The 17816-nt window shown below is 40.8% G+C and overlaps 1 long non-coding RNA gene across 1 annotated transcript; it reads right to left on the reverse strand.

The window, feature by feature from the left end:
- Nucleotides 1–1992: 1992 nt before the first annotated feature.
- On the reverse strand, nucleotides 1993–16771 carry LOC132658839 (uncharacterized). Its single transcript, XR_009598914.1, has 2 exons — nucleotides 9144–16771; nucleotides 1993–5944 (listed from the first exon to the last, which is right to left on the reverse strand). It is a non-coding gene; the product is annotated as an uncharacterized LOC132658839 (long non-coding RNA).
- Between the last annotated feature and the right edge of the window lie 1045 nt (nucleotides 16772–17816).

Genomic DNA, 17816 nt, shown 5'->3' on the forward strand with positions numbered 1-17816 from the left:
CATTCTGAAGATCAGCCCTGAGATTTCTTTGGAGGGAATGATGCTAAAGCTGAAACTCCAGTACTTTGGCCACCTCATGCAAAGAGTTGACTCATTGGAAAAGTCTCTGATGCTGGGAGGGATTGGGGGCAGGAGGAGAAGGGGATGACAGAGGATGAGATGGCTGGATAGCATCACTGACTCGATGGACGTGAGTCTGAGTGAACTCTGGGAGTTGGTGATGGACAGGAAGGCTTGGCGTGCTGCGATTCATGGGGTCACAGAGAGTCGGACACGACTGAAATAAAATATTAAAACCTGACATACATGGCAATAAACTTTTAAACTTTAAGCCAACAAAATTTGAATTTGCATGGGAAACATTGTTGAGATCCTTTAAAGGACCATAACCTGCTGGTCCAGAGTCGACGATAAGAAAGTAATAGAGAGAGAGAGACTGATATTCCCTGGTTTATGCAGAAAACCAATAAAGTCCTTGACACAGGGCTTGCCTCGCTCACGAAGGCACCGGGCGCCCTCTCGAGGGGGTGAAGGTACAGTCCACCTTCTCGAGAGGGTCTTACAAGCCCTGGCAGGAGTGAGCACGACAGGTTTCTATGCTCCAGAGAATTAGCCAGAGAGGGAGAGAGAAAGAAAGAAAGACAGACAGATACAGGGACCCAAGCTCTGATGGAGCAAAGGTGTTTTATTCAACATAGTGTGGGTATATATACTGTCTTACAAGGTAGCTATTTTCAGCAAAGATAAAGATCCAAAGTCCAGACTTACAAATTATCAAGGAAACATAAGGCAATCCATATAAAAGAAAGAGGGTTGTAAATAATCACTTTCACCATATGGTTCATAAAAAGGAAGAGGGTTGTAAATAGTTACTTATCACTGTATGGAAAAACTAATGAAGGAAATGCATGCATTCCTCAGCCCCAGGAGTAGTTTGCCACTCTACTTAATTCCTGAATATTCAGGAGTTAATAAGGAACAGAGGATTTATGACAGATCCAAAACAGGACACAGGAAGCCTCCTGTTAAATTCTTCCTGTCAATTCCCCCTATTTTATTATATTTGTAAAAAAGGTCCTGACCAATTGAGTTTGTTTAGTATTAACCAACCTTATAGAAAGGCAATGATAAACAACAAATATAATTACCAAGACAATCACCAAAGTTACAGTGCCGGACCCAATGCTGCGGGTAATACTTTGAAACAATCCTCGTGGGTGTAGCCCAGATAATTGATCAGCTAGTTGTTCAGCTAAAGTTTCCAAATTAGTGGAAGAGGGCAGACATTTAGAAACAGTTTCAAAGATTTCCTTTTGCAGTAATTGTACATTCAGAGAGGCATTATCATGTATGTTTTGTAAAAGAAATTTGATTTGTTCACAGTTGTAGGCACTATGATTGAAATGAACAGGAGTAGTGTGTTCTTTGGAAGGAATGATGCTAAAGCTGAAACTCCAGTACTTTGGCCACCCCACGTGAAGACTTGACTCATTGGAAAAGACTCTGATGCTGGGAGGGATTGGGGGCAGGAGGAGAAGAGGACGACAAAGGATGAGATGGCTGGATGGCATCACTGACTCGATGGACGTGAGTTTGAGTGAACTCCGGGAGTTGGTGATGGACAGGGAGGCCTGGCGTGCTGCAATTCACAGGGTCACAAAAAGTCGGACACGACTGAGTGACTGAGCTGAAGTGAACTGACTGAACACAAAATTGAGTAGAATTCCAATCACATTTTAGTATCACTTGTTTTTGCAAATCTATTCATTGATCTCCAACCCATTTGATGGTTGTTTCTAGTTCCTGTATTTCCTCTTGAATATCCTCATCTACCTGAGCTTCAGTAGCCCACATATTATGAGCATCTTCAGTCCAATTCTGGATAAAATTATGTGTTTGAATCGAGGTATGTAAAGCAGCACTGGCAATGGCAGCAGTGGTGCAAATAAATATTAATCCCAAAATGTAAAAAATCAGTCATCCAATGAATCGTTTAGATCATTGGAACAGTTTAGTAAGTAATCTGGAAGCAAGTCCAGCCATGGGACCTTCTTCCCAGGGTGGCTGGAGATTTATTGGTAACCACAAATTACATAGAGATCAAAGAAACAAAAGGGAATCATTTCTTAAAGAAAGAGAGGAGTTAAGACAAGTATATAGTTTGCAATTAATACAAGTAACAGAACGTAAAGTCTTATTAAATTGTAAATTTCCTATGGCTATAACAAAAGGAAGTGGGGCACAGGCCTGTATAAAATATGACTGATTATAGCAAAATAAATAGTTCTATGACTACGACTGATCCCTGTGAAATGTCCGTTTCAAGTTCCAAGTTCTTCAGTGCTTGCACCAAGTTTCCAAATGTCCCCTTGTTCAGACCCACTCTGTTTATCGAGGACGATCCTAGAATGTGGTGGGGCTAATCCACTGTCAAGCCACCCAAGAAGTCCTTTGTCATGGTAATGCTCCATCGTAGTGTCATTAATTTTCCATGCCAATTGAGTAGCATAGTCACACACAGTGATGTTAATATCTTCTGAACAGTTAGATAACCACATACCATGGTGTCCCCAATCAACAATTGTATGATTAGCCACAAACATTAATTTTCCTGATTTGGCTTGACATTTGTGCCAATGAACAGGAGTATATGTAAAATTCTTATAAGTAAACCCTTTGCATAATATTCTTTGTTCTTTCCCTAACTCTTTCCCTAAAGTCTCAGTAGTATAATCATGGTTCACAGACAAAGAAAGGAAGGTAAATAATAGTCCAAGCAATGTCCGAAAATCCTTTTTGGGAGGTAGGGTGAAAGCCCAAGTTTGTCGGCTAATGTTTATGCATAATCCTGCTAGGCCCATGCACAAAGGAAGGACTTCATAACCTAGAGAAATATTAATTAGTTCCCCTTCTTCTTCAGGGTGTGAGGGCCCTTTAATGCTTTAGGGAGAAGGCATATGTATAGAGTCATTATTTGAAACGATTGGTCCTCTCTCCGTCCATTCGACCACGTGTAGTAGAGGGAGGTTGGGTATGTAAGCCCAGTAAGTGTGATTATTCAGAGCTCGAACAGAGGAGGCACAAGCCAAGAGACTGAGCATTGCCAGGAAAATGTATTCAGGACTCCGAGGCATTCCCTGTTGAAAGACCAAATTTTCAGCTCGATTAGTAAGGGTTTTTATTTGTACCCAAGTGGGGAGATCATAAGGATGATGCTGCCTAGGGCGGCGCTTTCTGGAGATCTTTAGAGCCACCATGGCCCATATTGAAATTTCTTCCTCCTGGGGTCCTTGCTGTCCCATCCCCATTTTGAAGGCCGAGGGACCCCTTGGGTCGAATCTTCCAAAGAGGAAGCCATGTGAGTTCATTGGATCCATCTGGGGAAATACAAGCATACCCCTTACCCTGTAAGATTAGTTTTCCCAATTTCCATTGTTTCATTAACCCGTCTTGGTACCAAATGGGCAGAGGAAGAAAAGTGTCCTTCAGTTCCTCGAAATGCTTTTCTGCTCTTGTTAAGATATCTCCCTGTGGTAAGTTTTAAAAAATTAAAACAAATAAAGCTGTATTAAAAACAGTTATAGGCTTAGAAAATATCTTATGTTGGAATCTAGTAAAGTCTGCTTTAGATAAGGAAGACAGTAGTGTTCCTGTGTGTTCCCCCTTTTTTAATTTTTTATTTGCAAATTTAGTGTTTGATGTGCTTGTTCAACTACACCTTTTGCCTGTGGATTATAAGGAATACCTGTAATATGTTTAATAGAAAAAGATTGTAAAAATGGTTTAAAGTGTCTAGACATATAGGCAGGGCCATTGTCTGTTTTTATAGAACTAGGAGTTTTCATTACAGCAAAACAAGCTAATAAATGAGTTACAACGTGTTGTGGTAGCCTCACCATGAAGAGGTGTGGCCAAAATAAAAGAATTAGTGTTGATACAGACATGCAAGAAAGAAACTGGAGAAAGTTCAGGGCAATGAGTTATATCCATTTGCCATAGTTCATTAGGTTGCAAACCACGAGGATGAATACCTTGGGCGATGGGTCGAAGATGTAGAGGTCTACAAGTAGAGCAATTACTAATAATTTCTTTAGCCTGGTGGTATGGGATTTTCCACAGCTGGTGTAGGGAGCTAGCATTGTTATGCAACAGAGCATGCTGTTCCTCCAGAGTAGCAAAGGAAACCAGATTATCAGCCTGCTCATTACCATGAATCATGAGGCCAGGAAGGCAAAAATGTGCTTGAATATGTATAACATAAATGGGACAATTGAGGTTTCTAACAACAGATTGTAGTTCGAAAAAGCGTTTTTGAATAATAGGTTGACTGAACTTTATGGTGGATATTTCTATATTTTTTTAATACAAAAACAGAATATATAGAGCCAGAGACTATATTAATGGGGTAAGGATGTAGGCAAACAACTTGAATAAGAGCATATAATTCATTTTGTTGAGCAAAATGAAATTGAGTATAAAATACTTTATATTCCTTAAGAGACCAGAATGAAGCTTTGGCATTTTTAGTGCCATCTATATAAAAAAAACCTCAGCTTGTGGTATAGGCTGTGAGCTGATAATGCAAGAAATAATTAATTCAGTATTTTTGAAGAAATTCCACAGCTTACCAGAAGGATAATGAAATGAAGTTTCTCCAAAATATTCCAGAAAAGCTATCTGGAAATCGGTAGAAGTTTGTAATGTGTTCTCAAATTGAGATTTATTGCTAGGTATTACAATTTTATGAGGATCAGAGCCAATTAGAGTTTTATTCCTATTTCTTCCATTGATAATGATTAGAGCAATTAAATCAAGGTAGGGTGTAAGTGACTTTATTCCTCTAAAACGGGTATAGATCCATTCTACTGGGTATTCTTGTTGGGCAAGAAGTCCTGTGGGAGAATGAAGAGAGGGGAGTATAAATAATTCTAGAGATTAATCTAATTTGATGTGAGTAAGAAATTGTTTTTGTAAATTTTGCACTAGAGTTCCTCTATGCCTCTTGAGAAAGTGAATGAGGGCTATTTAAATCAGGATCTCTTTTAAAAGTATTAAATAGGGTATTCAGTTGATAATTCTCTTCAGATCAGTTCAGTCACTCAGTCGTCTCCGACTCTTTGCGACCTCATGAATCGCAGCACGCCAGGCCTCCCTGTCCATCACCAACTCCCGGAGTTCACTCAGACTCACGTCCATCAAGTCAGTGATGCCATCCAGCCATCTCATCCTCTGTCGTCCCCTTCTCCTCCTGCCCCCAATCCCTCCCAGCATCAGAGTCTTTTCCAATGAGTCAACTCTTTGCATGAGGTGGCCAAAGTACTGGAGTTTCACAGCTTTAGCATCATTCCCTCCAAAGAAATCCCAGGGCTGATCTCCTTCAGAATGGACTGGTTGGATCTCCTTGCAGTCCAAGGGACTCTCAAGAGTCTTCTCCAACACCACATTTCAAAAGCATCAATTCTTCAGCACTCAGCCTTCTTCACAGTCCAACTCTCACATCCATACATGACCACAGGAAAAACCATAGCCTTGACTAGACAGGCCTTTGTTGGCAAAGTAATGTCTCTGCTTTTAAATATGTTCTCTAGGTTGATCACAACTTTTCTTAAAAGGAACAAGCGTCTTTTACTTTCATGGCTGCAATCACCATCTGCAGTGATTTTGGAGCCCCAAAAAATAAAGTCTGACACTGTTGCCACCGTTTTCCCATCTATTTGCCATGAAGTGATGGGACCAGATGCCATGATCTTCATTTTCTGAATGTTGAGCTTTAAGCCAACTTTTTCACTCTCCACTTTCACTTTCATCAAGAGGCTCTTTAGTTCCTCTTCACTTTCTGCCATAAGGGTGGTGTCATCTGCATATCTGAGGTTATTGATATTTCTCCCAGCAATCTGGATTCCAGCTTGTGCTTCTTCCAGCCCAGCATTTCTCATGATGTACTCTGCATATAAGTTAAATAAGCAGGGTGACAATATACAGCTTGAGCAATGCTTAAAGAAGGTCTAATCCAATTTATATCACCTAAGAGCTTTTGAAAATCATTTAAGGTTGATAGTTTATCAGTACGGATCTGAGTTAGTTGGGGAGTAATACATTGTTTATTAACACCAAACCCCAAGTAATGGTAAGGTGTAGAGGTTTGAATATTTTCAGGGGCAATGATTAATCCAGAGTTTTTTAAGCATATTTGAGCTATATCAAACACGTATTGAGTTTCTAAGATAGATGGAGCCGAAAACAATATATTATCCATATAGTGAATAACAAGAAAGTTAGGAAATTGCTTTCTCACAGGCTCAAGGGCTTTGGCTACATAGTACTGACACATGGTGGGAGAATTCATCATCCCTTGTGGCAGTACAGTCCATTGGTACCATTTATGAGGTCCAATATGTTTAGGATAAGGGAGAGAGAAAGTGCATCTCTCTTGGTCTAAAGGGTGTAAAGATATATTTAAAAAAAAGAAATCTTGTAAATCAATAATAATAATATGCCAATTTTGAGGAACAGTGGTAGGTGATGGGATACCTGGTTGTAATGCACCCATAGGTTTCATAGATGCATTAACTTTTGTAAGTTCTGTTAGGAGATGCCATTGTTAGATTTCTTTTTTATAACAAAAATAGATTCCCAAGGAGAACAGGATTTCTCAATATGCTTTAATTCTAGTTGTGTATCTTTAAGTTCCTTAGCCACCTGTAATTTCTCTTTCATTAGGGGCCACTGGCTCTGTCCAAATAGGCTCATCATTCTTTCAAGTTGTTTTAATAATTGTATGGTTAGTTAAATGAGCAGTGGCCCCTAGGAAAAATGTGGAATATATATCTGAGTTTGCCATTGCATAAGTAAGTCCCTTCCTTTTAGATTAAGGGGTGCATCTATCACATAAGGTCTTAATGTTGCAGGTTGGCCTTCTGGTCCCTCACATGGATACATTTGAGTACTCTGATAAACCTCTTGTACTTTGGTTTGAGAAATCCCTGCAATTTGGCAAGAAATCTTTTGTACAGGCTAGGATTTGGGCCATAAATGTTTGGAAATAATAGTAATATCAGATGCAGTGTCGAGGAGCCCAGAAAATCTTTAACCATTAATTTTGATATTTATAGTCGATTAGGCAAATTCAGATACTAATGATGTCCAAAAGGACTGTTTTTGATCTGTACTGTCGAATCCACCTGTCCGTACATCATTAGAGGAGTTAATAGAAATGTAAGGTAAAAGAAGTAATTGAGCAATTTTAACCCCCCCTTTTCAATTACCATAAAATCTGACATGACATCACAATTTTAATTTCTCCTTTATAATCTGAATCAATTACTCCAGGGTGAACAGTAATTCCTTTAGAAGTCAAACTGGATCAGCCAAGTAAAAGACTGAAGGTTTGTGGGGCCAGGGGTCCAAAAAGTCTGGTAGGTATTCTAGAGGGGACTGCTTGAGGGTAAAGGAGAAAGTCATTTAGGGCTGTATATTGACAGCAGCACTGCTGGATGTTGAGGGTTTGAGGGAGATGGAATTTTCCCCTGGTTTTTGTTAAAGGGGACCTGGGGGGTCCCCTGCTTGGAGTTTCCCAGAATAGGTTTCCCTTCAATGTCAAATCTAGATTTACAGTCTTTGGCCCAATGCATTCCTCTATGGCAGCGAGGGCAGATTTTTGGAGGTTTTTTATTAGCTTTCTTAGGGAAGTCCCTTTTTAAATGATTCTTATCTCCACATGTAAAGCATCCATTTCCCTTTCTTAAGGCAGCAACCATTGTTTCAGCTAGCATTTGCATCTTTTGAGTTTCTGATCCTAGATTGTGACAAGCCTTCAAATAATCAGTAATAGTCCCTGTCTCACAAATTGGAGCTATAGCATTTTGACATTCCTGATTTGCGTTTTCATAAGCAAGTAATTTCTCTAGTTGCCTTTTGGCTTACAGTATGGGAAATAGCAGTTTCTAATCTAGCTAAAATATCAGCATACATTTCATTAGGTCCCTGCAATATTTTACTGTAGCTACCTGTAGGCTTCCCTTAAGGAGTAATTCGATCCCAAGCTTCAAGGGCCACTGTTTTTAACTGTTCATGTAACAAAGGAGGGCACTGTATTTGAGCTTCTGTAATGTCAAATTGTCCTGTACCAGTTAGCATCTCAAAAGTAATTTGATTTTGGGGAGCGCAAGCTTGAGCATTTCTGTTAGCATGATCTCTGGCTATTTCATGAAACCACATTATCCACTGAAGATATTCTCTTGGTTTAAGGGAAGCTTTTATTAAAGCTTACCAATCATGGGGAATAAAACTTCCAATAGAGGATGTTATATAATTTACAAGTGCTTTAGTAAAATGTCAATGTGGGCCCATACATAGTTATAGCTTTTTAAATTTGTTGCATGTGAAAAAAGTTAATACCCTCATATTGAGGTATTATGTGCCCTTGACCATCAGGATTTCTAAAAACTGGAAAGGCAGAGAAACCATCAGCTTCAGCGACCTGTAATTGCAAAGCCAGCAATTCAGAGAGCCTCTGTCGTGAAGGAGAGTGAGTAGGTAGCAAATTCTTACAATTGGAGTATGTGATAAAAACTTATTATTGTTATTCAGAAAGGTGTTGTCGGTTTTAATGTCAAAAGTTGTCTTAGGGGAGTTGTTTCCAGAATCATTAGGTTCTAGCAAAGGAGAGACTTTGGGATTTGTGCTCGCTGGCAGGGGAGGAGTGCTTGGAGCAACCGGGGCAGGGCTTGTATGAAAATTCTGAAATATTTTATGTTGTTCTAATTGGGCCTTTTGTAAGGTTTCATCATCTAATTCATATTCACATAATAAGTGTTCTGCCTGTTGCCGAATATCAGGAGGGCTAGAATTACCTTGAAATGGCAGAATCACAGCTTTAATGAGAGCCCATAGGGGCCAGAAATCTATCAGAATGTTTTTTCCCTGTATGGAGGCTCATTCAACATTCTCTTTGACTCGGCGCCAAATTTTTAAATCAAAACTACCTTCATCAGGGAACCAAGGGTTACATTCAACCATTGTCTGAAGGCAAGCCTCTATTCACTGGCACGAAACTGAAAGTCCCTAAACATTAAATAAGTGATGAAGTAAAGTAGAAAAGCAATGGGGCTTTTCATCCGTTTGACCCATGTCTTAGTACTTACCAACCTCAATAGGTCCTTGGAGTCACTCCGTCCAAATCTGCCACGTGTACCAGGCCCCTGTTCTGGCGCCACTTGTTGCAAGGTCCTTTAATGGACTGGAACCTGGTGAACTGGAGTCAATGATAAGAAAGTAAAAGAGAGAGAGAGAGGCTGATATTCCCTAGTTTACACGAAAACAAATAAAGTCCTTGACACAGGGCTTGCCTCGCTCACGAAGGCACCGGGCGCCCTCTCGAGGGGGTGAAGGCACAGTCCGCCTTCTCAAGAGGGTCTTACAAGCCCTGGCAGGAGTGAACACGACGGGTTTCTATGCTCCAGAGAATTAGCCAGAGAGAGACAGAGAGAAAGACAGACAGATACAGGGACCCAAGCTCTGATGGAGCAAAGGTGTTTTATTCAACATAGTGTGGGTATATATACTGTCTTACAAGGTAGCTATTTTCAGCAAAGATAAAGATCCAAAGTTCAGACTTACAAATTATCAAGGAAACATAAGGCAACCCATATCAAAGAGAGAGGGTTGTAAATAATCACTTTTACCATATAGTTCATAAAAAGGAAGAGGGTTGTAAATAGTTACTTATCACTGTATGGAAAAACTAATGAAGGAAATGCATGCATTCCTCAGCCCTGGGAGTGGTTTGCCACTCTACTTAATTCCTGAAGGAACAGAGGATTCACGACAGATCCAAAACAGCACACGGGAAGCCTCCTGTTAAATGCTTCCTGACAAAATATATTTAATTACTGACATTATTTTAGAATACTGGAGTATGGAGAGCGTAATAAAAACAAAACCAGCTTTTACTTGATTTTATTCTTGTAATAAAACTCCTCGTGGGCAATGCCCCCCAGTATTGCCAGCACTGGATGTGGGCCACTCCCCCTGACCCGCCTGTGGAAGGCCACTGTTCCATTCTAAAGTCCTTAGCTAAAAAGGGCCTAATCAATATTGCCTTTGTGACCTCCAAAAACTGTCATTATTTTCCTTCCTTTCTTCCCTCCTACCTCTCCCTTTTCTTTCCTTTTCTCTCTTATTGTAACAATTGATAAAGTTTTCTTTCCATTTATAGTTATTACTAAATACTAGCAATATCCCCCATGTTGTACAATAGATCCTTGAGTTCATCTTACATCTAACACTGTGCCTTCCTCTCTACCACCTCTGTATTGCCCCTTTCCCTCCCCCCATCTGCTGGTATCCAGTAGATGTTCTCTATAACTGTGAACTTCTATTTTTGTTATATTCTCTACTTTGTAATATTTTAAGATTCTGTAAGCGATATCATACAGTATTTGTCTTTCTTATTTTACTTAGTATTTTACCTTTCATGTTGCCGCAAAAGGCATTATTTCATTCTTTTTATGGCTGAGTAACATTAGATAAGGCTTCCTTGATGGCTTAGTGGCAAAGAATCTGCCTGTCAAGGAGATGTGGGTTCAAAATCTAAGTAAGGAAGATCCTTTGGAAAATAAAATGGCAACCCACTGGAGTATTCTTGCCTGGAAAATTCCATGGGCAGAGGAGCCAGGAGGGGAGTAGAGTCATTGGGTCACCAAGAGTGGGAAATGACTTAGTGACTGAACAACGAGTCTCCCATAGTACATATATACTACATCTTTATCCATTTATCTGCCTATTATCTAATGGACATTTAGGTTGCTTCCATGTCTTAGTGAATGGTGTGCTTCAAGGAACATAGGGATACCTGTGTCTTTTTATTTAATGTTGTGTGTGTGTGTGTTTATATATCTCCAATGATGAAAGTGTTAGGTCATGTGTTGTTTCATTCCTAGATTTTTGAAAACTCTCCATGCTAAAAGCCACCATTATTTCATTCCTATGGACTACCTTTTAGTAAGCAATTTTAGTTTTTGAGGCTGTTAGTTGCTGACATCATATCTTGAGGTGTAATAAACACTACTATGAGGTAGGTGCCCTAGGAGCAACTACTTTGATGCCTTGGGCTCCCCACCTAACTTTCCACCTCTGCACTCACACACAGAAACACCATGTCCTCTTCCTCTTCTTCCATGGGAAGTGTATCTTTGGAGCTGTCTGGACACAGTTCCGCCTCATAGTTTCTGGCTAACTGGACCTTCTAGTCCCATCTCCAACTCCACAGGACCCATCTCCCTCCCTCTTCACACACTTATCCCTTCCCTGCCCTTTCTGCTCCACACTATCTGAGAGCTCAACAGATTTCTCATCAGAGAGCTCATTTCTCATCAGGTTGATTTCATTTAATTTTCATTACTAATGTATTCTGTTGGTAGAAGATTCAATGTCTGTACTGTTGGCCATTTCTCAGTGGTGAGACCCCTGAAGAATTCTGAGGTCTCTAGCTGTGTTCTGAAGTCACTGGCTGCCCAACTGTCCAGCTGGAATGGCAGGGGACTCCATGATCTCTGGGGCCTCTTCAGGTTTGTTCTGATTCAGCTCTTGGAACATTGGCTACAGAACTTTGAGCCTCTAATTTTCTTAAGATTCTCTGAGGTGGGAGCTTTTTGAGAAGTTTTCTTAGTCAGCTTTGCTTGAACGTGGTTATTGACCCTCACGGTTACCCTGGCCACCTGGAGAAAACAAGACAGGGAACAAAGAATGGCATTGGTTTTGGAAAGAGGGTGATGATGGTTGGAATTGGCAGCTTCAGTAGAAGGGATGTGGGCCAAGAGGGGGCATGTGCAACACAAGGACAGGGGAGGGTGTCTTGTGGGTCGGTGTCAATGGGCAAGTGGAGCTTGGGTGGGTTCACTCACCTAGACAATTTTTTTTCCTTTTTTAAATTTAAATTTATTTATTTTAATTGGAGGTTAATTACTTTACAATATTGTATTGGTTTTGCCATACTTCAACATGAATCTGCCATGGGTGTACACGTGTTCCCCATCCTGAACCCCCCTCACACCTCCTTCCACATACCATCCCTCTGGGTCATCCCAGTGCACCGGCCCCAAGCATCCTGTATCCTGCATCAAACCTGGACTGGCAATTCGTTTCATATATGATATTATACATGTTTCAATGCCATTCTCCCAAATCATCCCACCCTCTCCCTCTCCCTCCGAGTCCAAAACACGGTTCTATATATCTGTGTCTCTTTTGCTCTCTCACATACAGGGTTATCATTACCATCATTCTAAATTCCATATATATGTGTTAGTATACTGTATTGGTGTTTTTCTTTCTGGCTTATTTCACTCTGTATAATAAGCTCCAGTTTCATCCACCTCATTAGAACTGATTCAAATGTATTCTTTTTAATGGCTAATACTCCATTGTGTATATGTACCACAGCTTTCTTATCCATTCATCTGCGGATGGACATCTAGGGTGCTCCCATGTCCTGGCTATTATAAACAGTGCTGCAGTGAACATTGGGGTACATGTGTCTCTTTCAATTCTGGTTTCCTCGGTGTGTATCCCCAGCAATGGGATTGCTGGGTCATAAGGCAGATCTATTCCCACTTTTTTTTTAAGAATCTCCACACTGTTCTCCATAGTGGCTGTACTAGTTTGCATTCCCACCAACAGTGTAAGAGGGTTCCCTTTTCTCCACACCCTCTCCAGCATTTGCTTGTAGACTTTTGGATCGCAGCCATTCTGACTGGCATGAAATGGTACCTCATTGTGGTTTTGATTTGCATTTATCTGATAATGAGTGATGTTGAGTATCTTTTCATGTGTTTGTTAGCCATCTGTCTGTCTTGTTTGGAGAAATGTCTGTTTAGTTCTTTGGCCCATTTTTTGATTGGGTCGTTTATTTTCTGGAATTGAGCTGCAGGAGTTGCTTGTATATTTTTGAGATAGTTTATCAGTTGCTTCATTTGCTATTATTTTCTCCCATTCTGAAGGCTGTCTTTCCACCTTGCTTATAGTTTCCTTTGTTGTAGACACTTCTTTTGGACCTCTGTTGATAGGAGGTCTTCATCTTTTTGTCCTGGATATAAGTAGTCAGCTGTTCCATAACAGCGTTAGAGCCTTTTAGCTTCCTAGTCACCTTAGTCATTCTGAAGACTCCTAGTGGTCTGCTCCAGAGTCCTTGAGTACTCCTATATATAGGGGACCACACCCTTATGATTATGAGATCAGGAAGTCACTTCACCAGCCAATGGCGGCCCTGGGCATGCCTTGACATCAAAATATCTCATCCTGACACCTCTAAGGACAGACTGGGAGCAACTCAGATGATTTGGTGGGAGAAATGAGGCATTTTTAATGCTCCTAAAGAGCCCTCTAAACTCACCTTCCATCCTCATCTAAGTAAACACAGATGGGTCACACGGCAGGGAGAGTCTGTCTCCTCCAAATCTTTCCTCACAGCCACAGTTTTCAGCCTTTCATTCTGTTCTTTCTCACGTTTCACCATTATCTAGTTTTTATTATTTTGCCTATAATCCCTCCAAGATAATTAGGCTGTGGAAATGAAAATCATTTCACTTTCCTCCTACAAGTGGTCTTAATGCACCTTGAAGACCATTAAATTCTGGGCCACCTACCAGAATTGGGATGGAAAAGGGGCAACTACTTTGATGCATTTTTATCAAATGGCACTGCCACCCCACACATGACATGGCTCCCCACATAACTTCCCACCGCTGCACTCACACACAGAAACACCATGTCCTCTTCCTTTACCTTTTCCATCCCACCTCCTTTTCTCAGTGTTCACGTACCTCTCCTCAGTTTTTAGTTTCCAGTCTGAAACCCCTGTCTTCAGGATGTGAGACTGCACTGACTACACTTGCTCTTGCTCCGATTGGAGCTATCTTGTTTCAAATCTAGGACTCATGGTCACCTCTCTAGGTATAATGCCCAGGCTTGAGTTTTAACAGGGTGATGAGCATGAGGCAGATGAATGCATGATTCAGGTTATGCTGGATGATCCCAAGAAGGAAATGACTACCTGCAACTGATTAGTATTCCCAGGAATGCGTGGAGCTTGCCCAGTTGTGTGTGAGCCTCGTGTGCAAAGGTCTTCTCAACATATGTCCTCACAAATCCCTTTTGTCATCTTGCTTTCCTGCTGGCACCTCCATTGGAGCTTACTTCACAGTCAAGACCATGGTAGAATTCATTTCCATGAAGAGCTACCACAAGCTTCCAGCTTCTTGGAGGAAACACTGAGTAATCATGTCCTACCCATCTAGTTCTCAAGGTCTCTCCTTGAGATTGTTGGCTCTAGATGATAGGGGACTGAGTCATGTGCTTCATTGCAGTCCTTGTGTTTCTAATTGACTAGAAGGCACACTCAGCTTCAGGGGTCCCCCTGGGGATACAGTTATTTGGCTTAGTGGGACTTCCTGTGTTTTCTATGAAGTGCTCACTTCCTGATGTCCACTGGTTACTTTTTCACCCAGGATGCATCACACTGCTCAACAGTTTAAGAGGTAGAACAAAGCACGCCATAAACAAACCGAAAAGATGACTCTTAATATTTTTATAACAAAGAACCTAAAACCTGAGAGAAATATATGAAAAAAAACAAGAGCCTACACTATCTAAGAAAGTTATAGTGCTGAACTTTAACTTTATTAAGAGATGTTTAAAAGACATGAGCAGTCAATTGACAAGAAAGATATGGAACTAGCCCCTAACCACATTAAAAAGATATTTAATCTCACCAAGGTAAGAATAATCATACTATAATTCCCTTGATAAATCAAAGTGACAGAGAAGTGGCAAAGATTTTAGACTATAGTTTCAGATGACAAACACAGTGGATTGAATAAATGGCAGATTAGACAGGGCAGCAGGAGAAAACTGTGCACTTGATGAGGTAGCAATAGCAAGTTAGAGAATGAAGCACAGACTACACCAATATATTCAAAGTATGCACAGCAAAATCTATTTATTTTTGTCCCCCTAAGACTGTGTGGATCACAATAAACAGTGGAAAACTCTGAAAGAGATGGCAATACCAGACCATCTAACCTGCCTCTTGAGAAATCTGTAGGCAGGCCAGGAAGCAACAGTTTGAACTGGACAGGGAACAACAGACTGGTTCCAAATAGGAAAAGGAGTACGTCAAGGCTGTATATTGTCACCCTGCTTATTTAACTTATATGCAGAGTACATCATGAGAAATGCTGGACTGGAAGAAACACAAGCTGGAATCAAGATTGCCAGGAGAAATATCAATAACCTCAGATATACAGATGACACCACCCTTATGGCAGAAAGTGAAGAGGAACTATAGAGCCTCTTCAAGAAAGTGAAAGAGGAGAGAGAGAAATTTGGCTTAAAGCTCAACATTCAGAAAATGAAGATCATGGCATCCGGTCCCATCACTCCATGGGAAATAGATGGAGAAACAGTGGAAACAGTGTCAGACTTTATTATGGGGGGCTCCAAAATCACTGCAGATGGTGATTGCAGCCATGAAATTAAAGGACGCTTACTCCTTGGAAGAAAAGTTATGAGCAAGCTAGATAGCATATTCAAAAGCAGAGACAGTACTTTGCCGACTAAGGTCCGTCTAGTCAAGGCTATGGTTTTTCCAGTAGTCATGTACGGATGTGAGAGTTGGACTGTGAAGAAGGCTGAGCACTGAAGAATTGATGCTTTTGAACTGTGGTGTTGGAGAAGACTCTTGAGAGTCCCTTGGACTGCAAGGAGATCCAACCAGGCCATTCTGAAGGAGATCAGCCCTGGGATTTCTTTGGAAGGAATGATGCTAAAGCTGAAACTCCAGTACTTTGGCCACCTCATGCGAAGAGTTGACTCATTGGAAAAGACTCTAATGCTGGGAGGGATTAGGGGCAGGAGGAGAAGGGGACGACCAAGGATGAGATGGCTGGATGACATCACTGACACGATGGATGTGAGTCTGAGTGAACTCCGGGAGTTGGTGATGGACAGGGAGGCCTGGCGTGCTGCGATTCATGGGGTCGCAAAGAGTCGGACACAACTGAGTGACTGAACTGAACTGAACTGAACTGAAGAATGCAGCATTGATTAAATATTTGAAAAACCATCAGTGTGATTCAATTTATTAAAGAACTAAAAAGGAAAAACAGTAGGGTCATCTTGATAAATGCTGGAAATTTATTTGATAAAATCTAGCATCTCTTCTTGGTGTGGGAAGATCCCCTGGAGTAGGGATAGGCTACCCACTTCAGCACTCTTGGACCTCCCTGGTGGCTCTGCTGGTAATCAATCTTCCTGGCATGCAGGAGACCTGGGTTCCATCTGTGGGGTGGGAAGATCCCCTGCAGGAGGGCATGGCAACCCTCTCCAGTATTCTTGCCTGGAGAATTCCCATGTACAGAGGAGCCTTTTAGGCTTACGGTCCATGGGGTCACAAAGAGCTGGACAACTGTGCGACTGAGCACATTCTGTATAAAAATTCTTAGCTAGAAATAGAAAACTTCCTTGCCCTGATGAATATAAGAAACTGTATAACTAACAGCACACTTTATGGTAGAAGACTGAGTGCTTTTTTCTAAGATCAGAATCAACAAAAAGATTTCCACTCTCATTATATTGAATTTCTCTCAATGAAGTCATATTAGATAACGATTGAGAAGTTATCTGGCTTGGAAAAGAAGAATTAAAATGTTTTTATTTGTATGCGACATCTATTTAGAATAGCCAATAAAATCTACAGCAACACAAAATTACTAAAACTAAGAAGTAATTTAAGCACTGTTTAAAGATATACAGTTGATATATAAAATTCAGTTAACTGCTTTTCTATATAGTAAGACAAATGAAAATCAAACTCAAAAATAATAACAGTAATATTAAACTATACAAAACTTAAGAATCTTAGAAAATATATGAAACACAACAATGCAGAAAAAAAGGACAAAAGATTTGCACAGGAAATTCACCAAATAAATATATACAGATGGCAACTAAGCATGCACAGCACAACAAAATGATGGCTCTAATGAGAGAACAGACAAGAAGTGTGATGAGTATGTGAAAAAATTTCAACTTTCATGCACTGCTCATGGGAATGCAAAATGGGACAGACTTGGTGGAAAACACTTCAAAAGTTGCTTAAAAAGTTAAACATTGGGTTATGACATGACCCAGCAATCCTACTTCTAGGTTTATACCAACAAAAATGGAAAAAAAAAAAAGGCAGAAAGTTTACCCAAAGACTTGCACATGAATGTTCACAGCAGTCTTATTTCTAATAATTTAAAAAAAAAAAAAACTGAGGTGAACAAGATGGCAGAGCTATGGGTAGAAGTAGAGTAGACCTCTCTCCATGGATACATTAGGGATACACGTTCAGACACAGAAGTGCATGCAGAACACCAGCTGAGAGCAGCCAGGACTGCCTGACTAGAGGAAACTAATATATTCAGTTCAATTCAGTTCAGTCGCTCAGTTGTGTCCGAATCTTTGCGACCCCATGTCTCGTAGCACACCAGGCCTCCCTGTCCATCACCATCTCCCGGAGTTCACTCAGACTCACGTCCATCGAGTCAGTGATGCCATCCAGCCATCTCATCCTCGGTCGTCCCCTTCTCCTCCTGCCCCCAATGCCTCCCAGCATCAGAGTCTTTTCCAATGAGTCAACTCTTCGCATGAGGTGGCCAAAGTACTGAGGTTTCAGCTTTAGCATCATTCCTTCCAAAGAAATCCCAGGGCTGATCTCCTTCAGAATGGACTGGTTGGATCTCCTTGCAGTCCAAGGGACTCTCAAGAGTCTTCTC

The sequence above is a fragment of the Ovis aries genome, chromosome X (assembly GCF_016772045.2).
Source record: "Ovis aries strain OAR_USU_Benz2616 breed Rambouillet chromosome X, ARS-UI_Ramb_v3.0, whole genome shotgun sequence".
In the NCBI taxonomy this organism is placed as follows: Eukaryota; Metazoa; Chordata; class Mammalia; order Artiodactyla; family Bovidae; genus Ovis; species Ovis aries.